The following is a 21,696-nucleotide window of genomic DNA, read 5'->3' as shown; positions in this document are numbered from 1 at the left end:
CTAATGGACTCCTTTCATACATATTGTACCATGAATGGTCTTGAAATTAATTCTGGTAAAACCAAATACATGTCAATAAACCCACATAGATCTTTTAAAAAGAATTTAGCACTTAATAATCAGAAATTAGAGTATGTGCAAAGTTTTAACTATTTAGGCATCACTCTAGATACTAAACTATCCTGGAAGCCACAATTGGAAAAAAATAAGATAATTTTGCTTCAAAACTCATTCCCTATTTTAAAGAAACATGGGGACAGTATCTCGAAAGCAGTGTTCCCTGCCCTGGAGGTATTTAAACACAAAGCTCAATCAGCTTCTCTTTATGGAGCTGAAATATGGGGCCTCACTGCAAAAAGAATTTTGAAATGGGAGAAAACAAATCTTTTAGAAAATTATTAAGTCTCCCGACTAGAGCACCCCTAATCCCGATTGTCATGGACCTAAACATCAAACGCACTGACCATCACGCTCTATTAAGACCTCTCCTATTCTGGGTGAGGTTATGGTCAACCCCAGAGCTATCACATTACAAGGAAGGCCTGGAGGAGATCATGAAAATTGATCAGAGCAGGGACATTCCATGGCTTAAACATGTCGCATCATGGATGATGAAGTTGGGTTTATCTTATTTCTGGGATGAACCATCCCAGTTCACACCGGCTTGCAAGAAATTGCTAAAGTCCACCTTTTGGGCTCACATTAACAATAGCGTGCTACATAGCTCTTCCATGGGGTCACTAACATCAAGATTCCTTCTCTTTAAAGATGTAGCACAGTTTGAACCCTTTTTGGATGAGGTATGTCCCCAATTAGCGAAATCCTTGTTTATAAAATTTAGATATGGGGTGCTTCAAACAAATGCATACAAATTCAGATGGGGCAATAATCATGATGGTAAAAGTAGCGAACTGTGCGCACTATGTCCAAACGGGATTAAGGAAAACGATCTACATATTCTATTCTTCCGTCCCGCATACGATACACCAAGAAAAAAATGGATTAAGTCAGTTTGTATAAACTTGAATATTAGACGCTGTAGCGAGGCAGAACGTATATTGAAAACAGATACCTCACAGTTGATTGTTTTTAGTGTTAGTAGATACTTATTCAATGTGAGTCTTATTAGAGAAGAGGTTGGACTGAAATTATAACAGTCAAGGAATATGCAAATTCAGTAAATGCTAATAGAGAGCTTTGCACGTGCACTTTATGATCTATGGTTGTTTGTCGGGGAAATGTGATTCTGAAATGATTCATTCCAAGTAATTGCATAATTGGAACCGTCATGCAAACAGTATTGGATGCATGTATGGCTAAAAATGCTATGTTCTAAATGAATGTCGCTCTGTCTTGATTGCCTAGCTTTTTTTGTTTTTTATTGTATTTATTGTATTTATTGTAGTAAAAAAGTTTTAACGGCGTAGCTGGAATGGATTATATAATCGCGATTCTATTTAAATGTCCCTATTGTGTTGTACTGTATCAAAAGATTTATATTAATTTTATTCTAAATGGAAAGCGTTTTTGAAATGTATCTTTTATGGTTGAAATCGACCGAAATAAAGATTTTAAATGAAATGAATGATAGAGTTATGAGTTTTAAAGTAAGTTAAAGATGGAAATCATGGTTTGTCATTAAGAAGAACGTAGCTCCAGAAGATTGTTGTGTTCATGTTTAAAAAAAAGCTTCTATCTGTTGTGATTGACCCGCTTCCATTTATATAGCAGAAGATTTGGTATATAAATTAACTAAAATTAAACAAAATCAGAGTTTGAGATAATAGTATGCAACTTGAAGAGCAGAGGTGAATTAGATCATTTTAGAAGCATACAGAAATGTAAGAAAGAAACACACATCACTTTAAGAATTGAGACCGGAAAATATTTGATAAATTAAATTTTGAAATGGTTAGAGTGACAAGTTTTAGGAGGTTGCAGTTTTATGCAAAGTGGCGTGAATACAGGGCTCCAGCATTCCTCTATAAGGTCGATGGTAGAACAAATCCAAATTGTTTTAGATGCTTCTCGTTATATCGGGGGAACTGGTTTCCTGTTTCATGGTCATGCCCAAAATTGGCACAATTTTTGGGAGGGAAGTTTTTGGGAGTATGTGAAAAATAAGTTAGAGATGATTATTCAGCTGTTTCCATAATTGTGTTAATGGTCTTCACCCCCTGTTCTGATTCCTTTTCGTTAAGAGGAAAATGCTTAATTTATATTACAAGGTTGGTTGCTAGATTATTGATACTCAGTACTGGAGTTGCAACATGTCCCGTTATTTGATTAATGGTTTTGAAAGATAGAAAAAGTGTATAAAAGAGAATGTATTAATGCTACTAGAATATGGCCTTGTGATAAATTCATCTCGTTATAAGAGGACGTTTTATCATCTTGCACTGAGCGCTAGCACTTTTAGGATCATATTAGTAGAAATTTGCATCTAGTTAGTTGACACTGATGAAAGCACCTTAAGGTCAGCTGGCCATTTGCAGAAAGAGGCCTCTGGTAGCTTGTTGTGTCCCTGTAGCTCAAACAAGAGGTCAGCCTTATGACCCTTGGAGTCCACAGGATACTAGAGGGAGTGCAGGTCCAGTCTTCAGAAGACTCATCTAAGGTCATAGACCGCAGGTCCAGTTCTCTTCTACTATTCCACAAGTTCAAGAGGGTTCTGAAGCTACCACATTTATGCCTGTCATGAAATTAGTGGGTGGAGGGGCACTAGGGATGACCTAACCAATGGGGTAAAGGTTGTAAGGTCTAACCCTACCCATTTGGGGCATTTTCAGGATGGCCGAAGTCTTTAGCCAATTTAACCTGAGCTCTGAGTGCTGGCGGTGTGTGTGGGGAGTCTACTATGGTAATCTCAGTGCCCTCCCACATCTAACACTGACATCCAGTTTTAGGCAGTCCCTGTACCCCCAACAAATGCACAGACAGCAGCCTGGTATAACAAAGCTGAACCAATGTCATATGAAAAACCCCAGCAGACCTGTCAAGCTGGTCTTGGCACTCCAGCAGGTTCTGACACTGTAATGTCAACAAGAGGACCACAGTGATGGAGTCCTGTCGGGCTGGAGGTGTGCAGGCCTACATCTGCTTATGATAGGGTAGAGTTCTTTGAAGATAATCAAGTCATTGGGCCCAGCCCACAGGCCATCTTGTCAAGGACACAAAAATACCTCCCACACAAAAGGCCTTTTGTCCCTGCTTGGGAGGAAGTTTTGTCAACTTCGTGGCACTAACCTTTTGGCATGTGATCTTGCGGAGGAATGATGTTGTCACTAAGGCATTTTTTCCAGCTCCTCCCAAGAACTAGCTTCTCTCAACACCTTCTGGTACTTGAGGATCAGCCATCCCTCTGGCGGAAAGGGGAATGGAATTAGAGAGAAAAGAAGTCTTCCTTTCTGATGCTTTCTTTACTCAGGATTGATTTTGCGTGAGTGTTCTCTCCTTATCTTGTTGTCCTTAGTCGCAAGCGGGAGGGTCATGCAGTCAACTGTATGGGAGGAAACAATACATTAATAGTGTGTATATGACCTAGAGTTCCACACTTATCAAATCCCCAAATGACTTGTTTAGGCCAGCTTATCACTCATTTCTTCTTTCCCCCTATGAGATGTTGAGGACATTGGTATGGGACAAGAATGGTACTCCTAAGAATAAAAGAGAATCAAGGATTATCTGTAGGTACTTAGAGTGAACTAGCTTCCACTACACTCTACCCACTTCTCTCTACTAAATACATGAAGTAAGTGCTGGGATTTCTGCTATGAGGTTCACCATAAAAAATGAAGTACATTACTTGGGACCTTGTAGGTATTCATGCGTTTACAGAGTGCTGTATTGCACACAAGAGTGAAATACTAACAATAGTTGCTCCCAAACAATTTTAAGTCTGCTGTTCTCTGGTTGTGCTGTCAACTCACAATGTGCAGATCATGAGTTCAAAGATGCACTGTTAAACCACAGTGCGCTGTTTATAGGTTCAAAGAGGCACTGTTAAATCAAGGTGCGCTGTTTACATGTTCAAAGTTGCCAGAGTAACTGACTCTGTCTTTTTTCCTATGACTCTGCAGAGACCATGAAGACCAAGCACAACTGGATCAACACGGAATGCAGGGCAAGAAGACTCAATGGTGGGAGATCCCTCCCAAGGATGTAAGTATAGCCTTGCTTGCTTTGTGCGTTCATAAGTAACCTTTAGTTTGAAGAATGGTAATCTCTTCTTCTTTCTTTTTCAGGTCGTGATGATGGTGAAGCTAATCGTCAGAGTAGACGGGTGTCAAAACTGTGGCCGATGCATAAGCTCTGGGAGCAACCACTCATGAAGTCTTAACCGCATCTGCAGGTAAGCTTCAATAACAGGCAATGATGAATGGCAGGCATCGCTTTTATGGTCTTCATGCCTAAAAGTCTCCCAGTCTCACAAGAGGTCAAAGTCTCAAAGAGTGGGAATCCTCAGAAATGACGGAGCACAATGAGGGTGTGTAAATTGTAGCACAAGGTGCATATGTTCCCAGGGTTAAGAGGAAATGCTAACCCTTTCTTGGCCGCTCATTGTCATCCTGAACTCCATGTAAATTGCCCACAGTTGGGGCACACGCATATTGTTCTCCTGCACCTTTGCTGTATCTGCAGGCTGTTTCAAAGGAGGACTCAGACAGCTGTGGCAATTCACACCTCATTCACACCCATTGAAATAGTAATTATGGGCTGGCAGAAGGGAGAGAGAAAAATGCAGATTTAGCTTCCAGGGACTTCAGGCAGGGCAAATGTGACTTTTTAAAAATCATCTTTCCAAAAATATTTGTTACAAATCTGACTTCACCATTGAATTTGTCTTGCAATAAATATTTCAAAAAGTCAAAAAATAAATGTGTAGCTGCGTCTTAGGCGGAGATAACATTTATTAAATTTTCCAAAATAACAAATCTGACTTCACCAGTGAATTGGGCTGCAATAAATATTTCAAGAAATCAACAAAAAAATGATTGTAGCAGCTTCTTAGGTGAAGATAACATTTATTAAACGTAATTTTTAGTGCTAGTCACTGTAAGGTCATGTTCAACATTAACCTTTACCCGTCCTACTTTTTAATACACTGCATCCTGCTCTAATATGCAGTAGGGTTCACATAGGGATGACTTATAAATATTTAAAAGAAGGGCTTTAGGCCAGTCAAAAGGGGATTATATCTATAAGTCAAATTTGTAATTTAAACCTCCATTGGCAGGTTACTTTTGGCAGGTCTACAGTCATATTTGCATTGTTACTGCAGTGGGTGGCACAATGAGTGCTGCAGCCCACTGGATACATTTAACTTACAGGCCCTGAGTACACTTTGACCACCATATATTAGGGACTTAGAGGTAAGCTAAATATGCTAATTAAAGATAAGTCAATCTCATTGTCTTGAAAGGGGGAGCACAAGCACTTTACACCTGGTTAGCAGGGGTAAAGTGCAGAGAGTTCTATAGACAGCAAAAATAGGATTCAGCAAAAAGGCAAAACATTCACGAGGACCCTGGAGAAAGGGCAAGTTTGCAACAATGCCTGATTTCAAAAGATGCTTCTTTGCTGCAAAATTGCATACTGCTAAGTATTGGATTGGCCCTGAAAATAATTTCCAGTACCTTACAATACAGAGAGATCAAATAGAAGTTGGGATGCTGCACAATGTTTTAGCATCCAAACTACCTAAGAAAGTCAGATGCACTCATTAGCAATCTGAATGGTTCCTAACAAAGCTGGGAATGTGAAGGTGTACTATTCAAAACTGCTCACCTTACTTACCCCAGACATTTGAAAAATTACTAAAGGCTACATTGCATCAACTGTGTAAAATGGCGTTGCTTTATCCCTATTGCAGCTTTATCATCAATACACAATTCCAGGAAGCTGGAGTGACTAATGCACTAGACATACTTACATACTTTTGAATTCGACAGGCATCTTTGGCCTATAGGGAGGCGTTCATCCAAGAGCTTGAGGAATTCTACCCGCTGACTCAAATGTTCACTCTAATGAGCACCAGGGTCTCGATTGCTAGAATATAAAACCTTTATACAGAACAAATGGCTTCTTCTACATGCCCTGCCAAAGCATTGTGGGAGAGTAATCTGTGGGAGGAGATTTTATCAACTATCTGGCACTTTTGTTCCAAGCAAACTAAGCTAGTTCCCATTAATTACACACACAAACTCATTGATTTCAATTTCTTAAAGAGACTATCATACACTGCTGCATATTAGAATCAATTCTGTTTGATTGATTTATGGCAAAAGAAAAAGAACCCATACAAAGCTCTGTTGCCTACATCCTGGAGGCTGGCAGCATGTGGAATCATTGCTAAACTTACCCCAGGAACAACCTCCTCCCCACCGCGGCCTTCCTACCTTGCATTCAAAATCAGACCAATACAGAATTGTTAAATTACAGTGTATGCCACTTTCAGTAATCACCTCATCTCTCACCGAGTCCCCTTTGAAGTCTGCTCGGTGGAGTTGGTTAGCGTTACACGTGCTGTATTGCCCATACGTTGTATCTTCAGATATTTGGGACATGTGTGTTCATGGTATTCGGTGGAAATGAGAGCAATGAGGGGGGCCCACGACTTTTGATATGTGTCTAATTTGGGATCTATAGCTAGAGTTAACTTTTCCAATTGCAGCAAGAGCAATCTACGGTGGAGCCATGAGGTATGATCAGGGACTCTATCTGAGCCTCAAAGGGACAGACCTGCCTGCAGTGCTGTCCTAAGCACCACCACAATTTGTCAATCCCTTGGGGACGTCAAAGGGCAAGTTAGGGGATTGGGTAGGTCCAGCAGGACATACACTGGGAACCATGGCACTTGTGTGTCAAAGAATGTGCTTATGTCATCGTTGACTGCAGCCCAGTATCGGGTCAGTTTTGGACCACTTGAGTAGATGCAATAAAGTGTCTGTGCCTCTGCAGCCCCTCCAACTTTCTTTGCTGCGTTAAGGGCAGCCTTTCTGTACTCTGGCGTGTGTCCAGTACCAGTATGAAGCCCCCTTAACTGCTGTCTCTGTGCTGGATGGGTTGTGCCTGGCGTGCCAATCCCTGTAGAAGATATCCTCCCATTCTTTATCTGTGTGTTCCAGACAAAGCTCTGCCTCCCGGCGTCGTTGCCCTGGTGGCTTTTTCATTGGGGGTGCTGTGCCAAAAGTGAGTAGAGTTCTCAGATCAGTCGGCTATCTGTGTCCTTCATAAGAATCGATTTTTCAAAAGGAGTAAGTGGTCTATGGGCGGACGTGTGGTTTGACTGAGGGGTGCATCACATAATGTCTGATTTGTTGGTAGTGGATACATTCTGATTCAGGTAGCCCATAGTCACTTTGCAGAGCGTCAAAGGGGATTATTCCAGTTGCATAGAATAAGTGTCCCACCCATTTGCACCCTGAAGATTGCCACTGCTGGAATCTCTCTGCTTCTATGCCTTGAGTAAAGTCAGGATTGGTAAAAATAGGGGTCACGGGGGATGGGAAGGATGTGAGACTCTTTTGCTGCGCTAGCCTGTCCCAGACCACTAAGGTAGCCCTAGCTATCGAAGAGGCGTATAGGCCCCAAGGTCTGTGCTTCTTAGGAAGTCAAAGTACTTTCCAGATATGAGTATCGGCTACCGCCTGATCCATGGAGCACCAATGAAGCACCAATGTTCCTCGGAAGTATCCCAACCCCACTTCACAATCTAGAGAAACTGCGATGCCTGGAAGTATTGAGAAAGGTTGAGCACCCTCAAGTGGTTCATGCGGGGCCTTTTCCTGTTCCACAAAAACCTATTAATGTCAGCCTGCAGAGTTTTTATAGTGTTGTGCAGTGGTGGGGAGGTCAGTAGAAGCGTTTGGAACATGAATATTACCCTGGACAGGATTGTCATCTTTAAGTCTGCTATTCATCCCCTCCAGGAAAGACAATGTCTGCTCCAGTTAGACAGGTCACCTCTGATTTGTTGGAGCAGCATAAGATAAATTATATCTACTGTGCTGGTCACCGTGTGTGACCTGGACACTTAAATAAGAAACAGATGGACACTGGATATTGAGCAATGTGTCGTTCTTGATGGGCACAGGAGACCGTTATACTGAGCACCTATGACTTCTGAATGTTAACTTTAAACCCAGAGATGTCCCTGAATCATCTTAACTCGGACACTGACATTGACAGGAATGTGAGCAACTCCATCAAGGCTATTACCATATCGGCTGAATGTAGGCTAATTATGTGGGTGTCTTGGGAGAGATTCACATCTGCCCTGATGCACTGAGCCAGGCGTTCCATATATATGGCAAAAAGGAGTGGCGACAAGGGGCTCTCCTGTCTAGTCTTCCCCTGCATAGGAAAGGAGCTGGAAGACTACCCATTCACCCGTATCATGGCCTTGGGAGATGTGTAACTACACCAAACCCATCAGCATAACCTACTCCGGAAACCAAAATATTCCAGAGTTTGTGACAGGTACATCCAATGAACTCTATCAAAGGTTTTTTGAGCTTTGAAATCAAATAGGAGCACTTCCTTTTGGAACCTCACAGCCTTGTCGATAATGTGTACTATGCATTTGGTATTAGCCCCGCGGTTGCTGTTCAGGATAAAGCTTGCATGATCTGGGTCTATCAGCTAGGGCATGCAGAAGTTTAGTCGCATAGCTAAAATGCTAGTGAAGAGCTTGGCATCAACATTTATCAATGAGATTGACCTGTATTAAGTGAAAAGTTGTTTGTTCTTCCCTGGTTTGGGGAGGACCGTGATAGAGGCCTCCAGTATTAAGTTGGTATGGAACTGCTGTCAAATTAAAAAGTCTTGTGAGTAGTGGGCCCAAGGTTTGATAGAAGGTTTTGTAGACAAGTGGCATGAAACCATCAGGCCCTGGGATTAAAAGGACTTCAGTCTGGCTATGGCTGAGATTGCCTCATCGACTGTGATAGATTTCTCAAGGTGTTCCACTTGAAGCAGCATGAGTTTAGTCACATACAGAGGGTGCAATAAAAGTTACCAAAAGAGGATTGTTATCCGAGTGTTCACTGTTACCTCCTCCCCCTGTTCATCTAATATAGTATGCACCCTATCATTATTAGTTTTAGGGCACAATTGTGAGCCAACAATTTGCCACATTTGTTGCTCCCTGTGTAATTTTTATGTTTTTTAGCTGTAGCTGGGTGTATTCTGCCCTGTAAAGGTCTAGGCCAGTGGTTTCCAAACTTTTGACTCTTGAGGACCCCCATTGAGTCACCACTGGAAGCCGGGGACCCCCAAGCAATTTGTATGATATGGCGTTTAATTTGAACCCGCACTTCAGTTCAGTCAGCGTCACAATTTATGTGCTCCAGTGCACTTCTGAATGATCTCTAGTTCCCTCACTGCCTCCACCAATTTCTGTAATTTATCCTGCATAATGCTGTTATTATTAGCCGAGAGAGTGATAAGCTCCCCCAATTACTCCTTTCTGTGCCTCCCAGAGTGTGTCCATATGCATGTGCTCTGTGCCATTGGTCTGTAAGTAGTTAGCTAGAGCTGTGTTAACTGCCTCAATGTCCTCCATACATTGTATAATGCTACCTCGGAATCTCCAGTTCCTGGGTGGCCTCCACTCCATCAGTACTCTAAGCACTGCAAAGTGCCGCAAATTGTTGGATAATGACATAGGCTCTATATCCACACTCTACAGGAGCTCCTGTGTCGATAAAGTATCCAGGAAATTATCTATTCTCACGGAAACACTGTGGGAAACAGAATAGAAGGTGTAATCCCTGAGTTGAGGATGATGGAAGCACCGTAGGTCCTCCATGCTGCTTTCCCACAACCAGGTGGGGCGACGGCTTGAGTTTGGCCAAAACATTGTCCCAACCTATCGTAATCATTATCTCTAGCCAGACTGAGATTGCCACTGACTAAAACTGCCAACTAGGGGGCCTGGAGGTCCCCCGGCAGGGGTTCTGTGACAAAACACTCCTGGTTGATTTTGGGAGCGTACATCGTGGCTATGAAGAGGTGGTAACACGCTTACCTTTTACCCCTCTTAAAGAATGCCAATGCTGACCCAGAAGTACCCAGTAACTTCAGGTCTATCTCCCTACTATCGGCACCTGCTAAGATTCTTGAGAAGCAGGCCCAGTTACAGTTAGCCAACTTTGTGGAAGCCAATGAGCTACTACATGACTCTCAATTTGGCTTCCGCACAGGATACAGCACGGAAACAGCACTGCTTGAAGTTGATACCTTCATCTGGTTATCCGTGGACTGTGGCTCTTCGACCATGCTGCTGCTCTTAGATCTGTCTGCAGCATGTGATACTGTTTCAAACATGATCTTGCTGCGCAGACTGAAGCAGATTGGTGTGCAGGGGACCGCATTTGAGTGGTTTGCTTCCTATCTCTATGACCGAGGACAACAAGTTCTTCTTCGCCCGTTAATTTCCTCAGTGAAATCACTCAAATGAGGAGTGCCCAAGGGCACAGCCTTAAGCCAGCTGCTTTTCAACATTTACATGAATCCCCTGGGTGCTCTCATTGCTAGGAGCGGGGTCAAGGTGATCTACGCATACGACACCCAGCTGGTGTTTTCCTTCAATGATCACTCTGCTGCAGCATTCAACTCATTCAAAGACTGTTTACAAGACATAGCAGGTTGGATGAATGAAAACTGCTTAAAACTAAATGCTGATAAGACGAAGATTTCATTTTTGAATCAAGCCCCCCCCCCTTCAAGCTCATGATGGCCGGGGGAACCCGGTTCCCCACCTGTACCAAAAGACTCGGTCCAAAGCCTGGGAGTCAGGTGGGACAAGGACTTAGCCCTCTCGGCCCAATTCAGGCAAGTTTCGGCAACCTGCTTCGGGAAGATGAGAACAATCAGAAAATTTCTGGGCTTCCTGCCAGAAGTAAGCAGAAAGACCACTGTTCTTGCCCTGGTTACTTCTCACCTCGACTACGCAAACTGCCTCTAGCTGGGTCTTCCTGCGTTCTTGATCAAGAGGCTCCAGATAGTACAGAGTGCAGAAGCCAGGCTGATCTGCAAGGTCCCTCTGCGCCAGCACATTTCCCCACACCTCAAACAACTCCACTGGCTCCCTGTAGTCCAGAGGATTGAATATATGACCCTAACAAATGCTTTCCGCACCTACCATAGCATGGGCCCTGGCTACTTGAGGAAAAGACTACGGCCGTACCGCCAAAAGCGGAGCTTAAAATCCAACCTCCAACGTTACTTTAGTGTCCCCGGATTCTCCAAAGTCAGGTAGGGGGGCAGGTCTTTCTCGGTGGGGTCTGCCAATCTTTGGAACAAATTGCCTCCCCTCTTATGCATGCTGAACTTGGAGTTCGAGTTCAGAAAGGTCCTGAAAACTGGGTTCTTTAAGCAACAGGAATAACTGTGTAGGTCCCTCGCCTCTGCTGTCTGCCACATTAGCACCGGGACATCTGGCATGAGGTAGCCGCGCGCTTTATAAATGTTAGTTATCATTATTATTATGAGCCCAGACTACCTCTGTAATCCAAACATCTACCCTTGATTTCATATATTTTGCCCAAGACCTCCCCACAGAAGTCCTGGGAGAATAGCATGGCCATTCCATCTTTCTCCAGTGCACCAGATAAGAAGTATTGCTGAAGGAACCATCGCAACCTCAGTGATGTTTGTCGTTTGGCAACAGATGGGTTTTCTGAGGAAACCATACTTCTCCTTCCTTTTGCTCAGGGAGAGAGCGTCAGCTGATCTTTTGGTGGGGTGATTTAAGCCTCTCGTGTTAATGCCAATTACTTTGACATCAATATTTTCAGATTACGGAATGTTATTGACTCTATCTGGGATCAACAAGCAAGTCGGAAGATAGGGCTTGGGTGCCCTGTGCATGAGCATGCTAATGTTGTAGTAGGAGTTGTATTTGTGGGGTTGTGCATGTGACTGAGTATGAACTGATAAGTGCATCCCCTAACTATAACTAGAATATAAATATACCTGAAACAATAGTTATGGGTAGGGGGCGTGGCTTGAAGCCGATGTGAGTGGGTGTGGACCGTGGAGCTCCGTCCGCTGCTTTTCCCAAATCATAAATCCTGAACCCTAGCCGCAGATACAACAACAGATCTGTGGACCAGAGACCCCTGAGCACTTGAAGTGCTAGGAGGTGAGCCGCGTACTGCCTCCTAGCCAGAAGGGTTAAAACTAGCAGAGATCGGAGCGAGCTGGGAGAGCGGAATTGGCTGCAAGATGGCGCCTGAGTATGAGTGCACACTCTGCCTTTGACTTAGCCGGCCGAGAAAGTATCGGCCCTGGTGGAAAAGAGCACTTCACCCCCCGGAGGAAGTCTGCGCATCTTCGGTGAGTGGACGTGGCCCGGGAGCACAGAGGATGGTGAGGTGGACCGGAGTTCTACAAGAATAAGTTTCCGAGCCCTGAATTTGGCCTGTCCCAGAGCTATGGAAACACCAGCAACGTAAGCCGCCAGCGTGTCCGGCTCAGGCAGTTAGGAGAACGACAGTCCCCTGCTGTACAAGAGCAGCTTGCACCGCGGCTGAGCCCTGATCGGTGAGGAAATAGTGGAACCCCGAGTAGGTGGGAGATCCCGAGCCTGGCTGCCCTCAGCACTTTGCAATCGGATCTGTGAAGCGCAACGGAGGTGGTGGGGCAATGACGCCCACGTCATGAAGGATCGCGGTCAGTCCCGGTAGTCCAGAGGCAGTGAAACGTGGCACAGAAGCGGCACACGCATCGAGGTCCAGGTAAACCCAGCACTTACCCGCGGTGGAGAGGCTCATCAACTGAAGACTATCCTGAGGGTCAGTGGCAGCGCTGCCCCCAGAGGGGGAGTGTGGAGGCCCCGCACGTGGGGCAGGCCCGTACAGATGTTGGTCACCCTGCCAGCCATACCTGGGCAGTAGTGACCAGCAACTAAGCGCTTGGTTATGTATCACGGAGACCACCTGCTGTGCACAGATCTGAAGCTGCCGGAGCAGGCCTTAGGTGTCGCTCCAAAAAGAACTGAGTGCCTAGAGTCGAGAGAGAAAGGCCTGGTGAGTGACACATAGTGACATTGATTGAACGCAGGAAGTGACTGCAGCATAAGAGGGCCCGGGTGTGCCTGGTATGTGCCAACATACTGAGAGATAAGGGCACAGACAGAGCAGGAAAGCTCTCGATGAAGAGTGCCCCACTGACATCCCAAAGAAACTTACGGCCCTAGTCCCATCCCGGAATCACCCAGTCAGCAGCAACCGTATGCGCATACAACATAGCGTGACCTAAGTGCTTCTAACGAAGTTCAAAGTCAGCAGCAGCAAAGAAGTGGCTTCCCGGAGTGATTACGGCAACTTCAGCGGGGATGGCAGCAACGGAGACACTGGAGACGAGGTAGAATCAGACTCCTGTGGCAATCTAACGGGACTGTCTTCTATTCCGAAACGACTGCCTGGGAGCCAACGAAAAGCAGGTGGAACCTACTCGTGGCGATGGGGAGAACCCAAAAGAAGAGAAGATATACAGTCCTCAATGTGAAGACCACTGGCACTCAGACGGATGAGGATGAAGAGGTGCTGGAGGCAGGAAGCAACTCGGCCCCCAGGAAACCAACACTGACAGATATTATGCAGGTGATCACAGACTCAAGAGAGTCCCTAGAGGAGAAAATAGATGCAATAGGCGCAGACTTAAACCTGTTAAAGGATGACCATCGGAAGCTCAAGGACCGGGTAATGAACTCGGAGAAGGAGCTAGGCGGCTTGCCAGAGAAGGTAGCTGCGATGCAGAAGTCATTAACAGAACTCGAAACCAAAGTTAAAGTGCTGGAAGTACGGGCCGAAGATAGTGAGGGGAGATCCCGCAGGAATAATATCAGTGTCATTGGAGTGCAGGAAAAGACGGAGGGCGTGAACATAGTGCGCTACCTGGAAGATTGACTCCTTGCAGAAGTAGCCCCAGAGGGACTGTCATCCTTCAATGCACTAGAAAGAGCCCATAGAGTCCTGGCAAGACCGCCCAAACCTGGGGCCCCTCATCACCAGATAGTAGCATGCCTGCTGCATTTTAGAGACCATATATTACAACAGGCGTGCCAAAAACAAAAATGGCAGATCGATAACAGCACAGTCATGCTTTTTCAGGACTTCACAAGAGAAGTTCAACAAAACAGGGTATCTTTCCCAGCTGTTAAAAAGAAGCTTTGCCAACTACAATTGCCATACGCAATGCTGTTTCCTGCGAGGCTTCGAGTGGCGGACGCTGCAGGCCCTCGTTTCTTCACCACGCCTCAAGAAGCTTGGGAATGGCTGGACAAGTGGAGGCCTCCGGAGTATCCCAATTCTCCATCGGACACACCACAACAGAGCCCTTGCAGCAACAAAGCAGGATCTAGGGCTCGATCTCCTAGGGAGCTCAGCCTAGAGTGTCGGAGAGTGTTGCAGGAAGTAACAAAACACAGCCAACATGGCTCCAGTCCCATCTCAAGTAGAAGTGGAGTGTATGTGGAAAGATCGAAAGGTTCGCCAGCTCCCAGTGAGATCGATTCCTCAGAATCAGAACTGCCTGAGATCACACCCCAGACGCCGGACGACATTGTCTGATGACTATGATTGAGTATCCTGCACTGTAGCCTGAGGAGAGGTGCTGTGGACTTGCACTAAGAGGACGCATAATGGAGCCCGCTGCTAGATTTGTGGCAACAGGAGGACTTTGGTGGCTGGGCCGGGGCAAAGAACCTCCTACAGGTATGGGGGGGTAGCGGGCAGGGATCAGAATCCAAAACTGGAAGCTGATCACCCCTGCAACCAATAATAGACTTTGCGAATTTAGGTAACATTTGGATGGAAACTACTTCTGTGGTGACTGTCCTGGGGAGGGGGAGTTGGGGGTTTATTTAGCTATTGAAATGTTAGCTGGGTCAGGCGTGTCACACTGGCAGAATATGGCAGGGTCGAGAGTTACCTCATACCATGGGACCCTCACTAGATTTAAAATGTATTACGTGGAATGTACGGGGGATGCACTCAATGGTATGACGTCATAAAATTCAGGCATATTTGGTCCGTAGGGGGGGTCCAGATTGCACTGCTCCAGGAGACCCACATTATGGTAAATGAAGGAGCAGCGTTGCAGCGTCGTTGGAGAGGGCAAGCATTCTATACCAATTACTTGGCATTTGCACAGGGTGTCCTGGGTAAGGGTGGGAGTACCCTTTCAATGCACCATACAAATTATAGACCCCGATGACAGATATGTGGTGGTTTCCAGGATGGTAGAGATATAAGTCTGGGGAGTATATACGCACCTAACTTGGAGCAACCATCTTTCTTTTCGCACCTCTCTGAGAAATTGGCCACTATTCTTACAGGCTCGGTACTATTAGGAGGGGACTTTAATTGCATTTCTGATGTTGCCCTGGATCATTCCCATCTGCCACTCCCTGATGTCCCCACACATAAAATAGCAGAAACACGGCAGAACTGGTAACAGAGGTGGATATTGGTGGATTCCTGTAGAGCCCAACACCCGGGAGCCCAGGATTACTCCTTCGCGGCACTGCATGAACTTAATGTCCGACTGGGTGCCATATTGTGCTCCTCTGACGTACATGAAGGAGTATGTAGTAGTGAATACCTCACTCGGAAAAAATCTTACCACAACCCAGAGCTGATAAGTTTGCAGTGGTCTCAAGGGAGGCCCAAAATACCCACATGGCGTCTGAGACCCAAGGCCCTAGAGGATCAGGTGTTCCAAGGGGAGATAGGTACAGCCATTGAACACTATTTCCAGGACAATGCTAACTCAGCATTGAGTTCCTTGATAGAGTGGGATGCATTTAATACAGTCATCAGGGGTCGCTGTATATCAGGGATGGTGGGAACGCGGAAGACCTTATTAGAGGACGTACAGAGGGCGGATCAGCGCCTCAGGGAGCTCTAACAGGAAAGACCAGAGAACACTGATAAGCAGAGGGATCTTTTAGAGGCTAGAGAAAATATGGTGGTGCAGGTGGAACGCCTTCGCTGTTTCGACTACAAAAAATATATAACCCGAGCCCATATGGAGAGAGACAAGTCGGGAGTGTTATTAGCTTGGTTGGCTTACCAGCCAGGAGGGGCTCGGTCATATTAGAGAACCGAATCGAGAAGTGCGGTACGACCAGCAAGGCATCAATAAGTTATTTCTAGATTAGTATGCTGATTTATACAAAAGTAGATCATTCCCAGTGGGAGAGGGCATAGACGAGTTCATAGGAGATGTGGAACTACCAGTCCTAGACGAGGATCTTGCAGAGACTCTGGGATGGGACATAGAAATTGGGGAAGTAAGAGGATCTATTAAAAATATGGCACGAAACAAAACGCTGGGGAGAGATGGCCTACCCGTTGAATTTTACCTAACATTTATTGACTTACTAGCCCCCAGACTGGTAAAACTGTACAATGATGCGAAACAAGAGGGGCACCTACCTGTCTCGACCAGAAATGAGATTATCATACCATTGCTTAAACCGGGGAAACCACCCTGGGATAGGGCAGCATACCGCCCGCTCTATGCTTAGCCTAGACTACAAAATCCTGAGTTGTATACTGGCCACTCGTCTGCTTCCCCACATGACAACCCTTATACATAGAGACCAATCTGGGTTTATACACACCAGAAACACAGCCCTTAATGTCAGGCGCCTCGCACAAGTACTTGAGGCAGACTCGTATAGGAAGGAGGTGGCGACGGTCTTTTCAGTGTATATAGAAAAGGCATTTGATAGCCTGGAATGGCCTTATTTATTCCATGTGATGAGGAAAGTTGGGTTGGGAGATAGCTTTTTGGGCTGGACAGCTCTACTTTCTTCCAACTCTACTGCTAGAGATAAAACAGGTGGGCTCATGTCAGACGCTTGTAATGTAGGATGGGGAACGCGACAGGGGTGCCTGCTCTCTCCTCTTTTGTTCGCCCTGGCGATGGAGCCGTTTGCAGCTAGGGCCAGAACAGGACAATACTATCAAGGCCTTAATGTTTCTGGGCAAATCCACCACATTGCACTCTACGTGGATGATATGGTGATGTTCTTAGCAGACTCAGGAGAGGCCCCAGGGGATGCGAAATAATTATTACAGGCACTAAGAGTAGCAGCGGGCTTAAGTTGAACTGGGCAAAGTCATGTTTATCCTCGCAATGGAGGGTAGGATAGGCCCACAAGAGATAGAGGGAATAAGATGGGAGGATAGGAGCTTGACGTACCTAGGTACCCAAATATACCACACTCAGGGAGACATCCTGGAGGGTAACATAGGAAGAGCCATTAGAGGTACGAAAGGTAATTTTGAATTCTGGGCCTCTTTACCATTGTCGGTGGCCGGCCGTGTGGCTCTGCTTAAGATGGTGACTCTGCCAAAGCTACTGTATTTCTTTGGGACCCTGCCAGTCTGGATACCAATGAGGTACTTTCCCCAACTAAAGTCAATTATATTGGGGTTTCTGTGGGGGAATGGCAGGCGAAGAGTGGCACTTGGCGTTCTCATATGCCCGAGAGCAGAAGGAGGGTCCGCGGTGCCTGACTTTAAGTCCTACTACATTTCCGTACAGCTACAGTGGCTCACAAAGTTGATGGCGAGTCGCATCAGGGGGATGGAAGAGCTGAGGGAGGATGCAGTGACATTAAGAGTGATATCACAAATTGTATTATAGCTTCCTGTTAGATCCTTGGCCCGCCCCTTGGAACTACGCACAGCCCGGCTATGTTGGAATAGGTGCTTAAGGTGAGCCACAATTAGATGCCCTTATGCTTTGGAAATTCTGTTACTTATGTGTGAGGCCCTGTTGCATGGGTGCAGCTGGCAGAGATTGACGTCTTAGGTAGAGCAAGGACTGGGTAGTATAGGAGACTTATACGAGGAAGGCGCCATAATCCCATTTTACGATCTGCAAGACCGATATGATTTACCCAGGGGGAACTTCCTGTTGTATTCCGCCCTCACCGCGGCCATATGAAAGCATTAGAGAGAGGGTCTCACTGAGCCATGGATGTCACTAGGATGCCAATATATGGTAATGACTGCAGGTACTATTAAGCTGGTCAGGTGTTTATACAGGCGAACAAGGCGAGAAACATTGCAGCCCTCAACAGAGTTGACATTGAAGTGGGAGGCAGACCTCGACAAGGTTATTCCAGAGAAAACCTGGGGGAAGCTAGTGGAGAGGGCTTGAAAGAGCACCAGGAATGCCAGATTCCAATTGATGCATTTCTATATCCTGCACAGGGCATACCTTACTCCAGAGAAGATTAATAAATATTTTGAGTCTCAAACAGTGGCTTGCCCACGATGCAATTGGGAAGGAGCAGATTTCAAACATATGTTCTGGGCCTGCCCGTACCTGGATAGTTTCTAGGGAAGAGGTAACAACGCTGTTGGCAGATATTACTGACAGGGAAGTTGAGGCATCTCAGGGGTACTGCCTATTACATTGGTTTCCGCACACATCTAAAAATAAAATCATGAGTACATTTATAGATATGGGCTTAGTACTGGCAAAGAGAGATATAACTATGCACGGGAAAGCAAAACACAGCCCAAATATAGCCAGGTGGAAGAAAGAACTCATTAAGTGGGCAGAATGTGAAGGAATAATCAGGATGCAAATAGCGAAACGAATGGGAAGCGAGAAGGCGCTGGAAGCAACAAGAGCATGGGAAACCTTGGTAGTACTGCTCCGAATTTCAGATGGTGCTGAAGATGAGGAAATGAGGGAAGAACCCCCAGTAGAGATGGACTAGGCACTATATACCCCCAACTAACTTATACACCTAGGGAGTTTGATAGCAACCTCAACACATCCCCACCATCATTAACTGAGGGCTCCTAAAGTGCTATCTTAGACAATTGTGAAACAAAGCTTGAAGCAGAAGCTTACCACAAAAGAGTAGCTTGTACATGAGTGACACATGTGGGAGAGTAGGATCTGCTTCTTATAGTTACCCCCACTTTTTGCTGATGTTTCACTGTTTTCGACTTAGTCTGGCTAGGATCCTGCTATCCAGACACAAGTCTGCCCTCTGCTGCTGAGCCAAGCTCAAGCAGGGGAAGGCTTGACAATAGACTTCCTGTCACAGAGAGGTGTGACCACCTCCCAGGCAGGCTTTAGTGTATTGGGGCTGGGTGGGTGCACTCTGAGAGTGCTTTGATGTCTGCACTGGGGGCACATTTGGTGTCCCTGTGCATAGTCCAGCTCAAACCGATTGTAGGAACCATTTGCTCCTGCTCTGGCGCGAAACTGGACAAAGGACATGGGTGTAGCCACCCCTCTGTCCTGACCTGACCCTCCCATAGGTGGGTCCCCAGAGTTTGTCCCACCCCTTCCTTGGGTATAAAGTAGGAACCCCTGACTACAGGACTTTAGACTTTACCTGGACTAAACTCTGCTACAGAAACCAAGTACTTCGACGATCTGCACGACACTGGACGACTGAAAAATCTCCCTTGGAGTAAAGGAGTTACTCACTGCAAGGCAGGCACCTAAATGCATATGACCGGTTTGCATCTCCCGAGCTCCTGAGGACTCTGAACATTTCTGAAACACAGGAGGTGGGTTCCCGTAGTCTCTGAGGTTGATCTGCGCTCTCAGCAATTCTGAGCCCCGTAACCCTTGTGGGAACTGTGCAACCTGAACCCCTGTGCACCCCGTTCTTTTGCAGTAGCATATGCTTTTTGGCAACCCCTGAGGCTGTGCTTTGGGCTACTTGTAGTCCTGTCTCCGAGCAGTAATCCCACTGAAGATTTCCAACCTACACTCCACGAGTGTTCCGTGGGTTGGTATTTTGTGATTCAGCTCAAGGTCCCTTCGCGATCCCTGGTCTGTTGGCCTGTGGGACCCTGTGAAGGTAACTTTGACTTTCTGGGGGCTTTCCTGGCTGCTCCAGACGTGCCCTGACTCTCCATAGCTTGGAGAGTCCCCAGGACATTGCTAGTCCTCACCAAAGCATCTTTCCTCTGCCCGTGTGGGTTGCAGTTTCCAAGGCTTGTTGGTGTTCAATCCAGACACTGAGCCCCCAGCACTCGACATCCTTCGTGGGACAGCTCACCTCCGGACTTTGGTCATCGTTGACATCTCCTGGTCCCCGTGGCTGCAGAGTCAAACTTCACCTCTTCACCTCTTCTCTCCTGAAACACCTGACATCGTTGGGCATTCATCTATCGTGCCCCTGGTCACTGTGAAGTGACCCAGACTCTGTCCCCTCTGCTTTCAGGTTCTTCTCAGCTCCGATCCAGGCTTGGCTCACACCGGACACTTTTCATATACACGGCAGGAGCACTTTTCCGCATCACACCATTGAAAACTACGGAGATTTCTGACATCACTTGAACCCTATGCACCCGGCTCCTCTGGGATAAGTAATACAGGCATCTTGGTACTCTCAAGGGTGCTGGCCTTAGAACCTTCTATGTTTAACTGGGTTTGCTTAAAGTCCTCTCCGAAGTGTCCTTAATCTTTAAAATTCCAACCACGACTTTCCCATAGAGTAGTACGGAGCTCGCGTCTGTGGTATCACACTGCACCCGTCCTCCATGGGTCCCCTGTGTCACTACTTTGGGTGGTTCCTTGGGGTCCCAGCGATTCTACGTGCTCTAGGCATGGTGTCTAGTCAATTCGTGGTTGTTATACTACTTTCTGAGTATATGGTTTGGTCTCCCCCTGGAGCCCACTGTGTATTGTGCTATTTACTGTCATTCTAGTGACTTAATATTGTGTGCCTTGTTCTTTAATCTCATAAAGAGGTTAGTAGAGAGTGTTTAGTAATAAATACATATATTTTGTATATATACCTTGTGTGGTTCTCCTTTCATTTCGTCATTCAAGAGGTTATAATCTGGTAAACCAAGCTGCTTTACATTCCTTCGAGACTTAGCCTGAAGGCTGCTCTCCATAGCTACCACTAGGATAGCTTTCAATAAAGGTTGTCTTTAACCTAATCATCAATAAGGGTTGTTTGGACTGGTACAAGGTGCTGACTTTAATTAGTGGTCAGAATATACCAGGACAACTTCTCACAACACGCCTGGAGGGAGGGCAGGGAAGGGGGTTAGTTGAGGGTAGGGGGTTTGATTTAGAGACTGTAGTGGTCCAATAAATGTCACAAATAAATCCTGTTCATTGGTTTGCAGGAGGGAGGGCTAATGTGAACAGCGAAGACCTGTAACCTTTATATTGTAGTGCTATTGAGATGTATGTATCATGGTCCATCTAATTACTCTCTTGAGCAATGATAACTATGATGCACTGTTGATTTTTGGAACCTTTTGTAAATCCCAATAAAGTATGTTTAAAAAAAAATCGAAAGTTATGGGTAGTGATTGTCCACCACAGAAAGCCTGAGCTGGGCACAGACTATGTCCATCCAAAAGAGGTAGGTACTTTATCATCCCCTTCCCCACCTTCTCTTACTGAGGACAGGAGTGTTGTCTGATATCTGTTGGCCGGGCACATTGCAGTCCCCCTGGATGACAGGTCCTGTGTAAGCCACTCTTACCTGACAGCTCATCCTGGTCACCTCTCCTGTGCGATTTTCCTAAGGATCCAGTCGTAATTATCTTATGGTTTTTGTCACCCACTGCTATTGGTAAGTGTGACTGTTTGGTACCCTTTCTGCCTTCTGTGGATCTCCATGTGAGCCCTCCTCTGAGAAGCCCAAGACCTAAGCAGCCTCAGAAAGTGGTTTCA

At 45.9% G+C, this 21,696-nt stretch overlaps 1 long non-coding RNA gene across 1 annotated transcript in view; it reads left to right on the top strand.

Annotated features, from left to right (window-relative positions):
- The window catches only part of LOC146805935 (uncharacterized), a 77,858-nt gene that overhangs the window by 2,193 nt on the left and 53,969 nt on the right, over nucleotides 1-21,696 (top strand). Inside the window, exons 2-3 of the long non-coding RNA XR_014967528.1 lie at nucleotides 4,080-4,161; nucleotides 4,245-4,351. This is a non-coding gene — a long non-coding RNA (uncharacterized LOC146805935). The remainder of the gene's footprint in view (nucleotides 1-4,079; nucleotides 4,162-4,244; nucleotides 4,352-21,696) is intronic.

This window comes from Triturus cristatus, chromosome 8 (genome assembly GCF_964204655.1).
Source record: "Triturus cristatus chromosome 8, aTriCri1.1, whole genome shotgun sequence".
NCBI classification, from domain to species: domain Eukaryota; kingdom Metazoa; phylum Chordata; class Amphibia; order Caudata; family Salamandridae; genus Triturus; species Triturus cristatus.
The sequence above is the reverse complement of the archived record's forward strand: the minus strand, read 5'-3'. Positions and strand labels throughout refer to the sequence as shown.